Below are 689 nucleotides of genomic sequence, written 5' to 3'. Positions count from 1 at the left end.
TGCAGCATTTGGAGAATGCATACTGCATTCAGTATTTTGGGGTGAGCTTTCTTCATGTTATTCATTCTGAATACATTTCTTTGTTTTTCTTCTGTTTTCTCATTGCACCTTTCCTCTTGATGACATCATTTTTACGGGACAGCTGGCAACATTTACTGCACTGAGTGGGACAAGTTAGCTTGAAACCCAGACTGATCATAAATTGTGTCATAAACTTGTTAAGCAGCAACAGACGATAAAATGTAGGCTGATTGGCAGTCTGAAGAAACACCTAACTGTGTAGGGAACCCTCAGCATGCTAATAAAGAACAAATGCAGAAGGAAAACTATGAGTATTCTTTTTTTTTTTTTTTGTAGTCTGTTTACATTTTAGCACCTCCTGTCAAAGATCGAGGAGTTTAGATTACCCAAAGAGCGATTAAGGACACAAGTATGGGGGGGAAAAAACTTTCATAGTAGGGAGAAGTCAAATATAGATGACGTTAACACGCGTCCACTTAATGTTTTGTTTCTCAAATGCATTATTTTTAAACTTCTGAGTCACACTACTGATGCAAACATTGAAATACAAACATTGAATATTTGTATCCTAGTCTTGCTTATGTCTTAGACAAAATTAAGAAGGTAAAGCGCTACAAACCCCCACCCCCAAACGGCTCCTACCATGCGTCTTTTTTATTGCTTTACTT

Source organism: Vanacampus margaritifer, chromosome 4, assembly GCF_051991255.1.
Source record: "Vanacampus margaritifer isolate UIUO_Vmar chromosome 4, RoL_Vmar_1.0, whole genome shotgun sequence".
Classification (NCBI taxonomy): domain Eukaryota; kingdom Metazoa; phylum Chordata; class Actinopteri; order Syngnathiformes; family Syngnathidae; genus Vanacampus; species Vanacampus margaritifer.
This window is presented reverse-complemented; position numbering follows the sequence as displayed.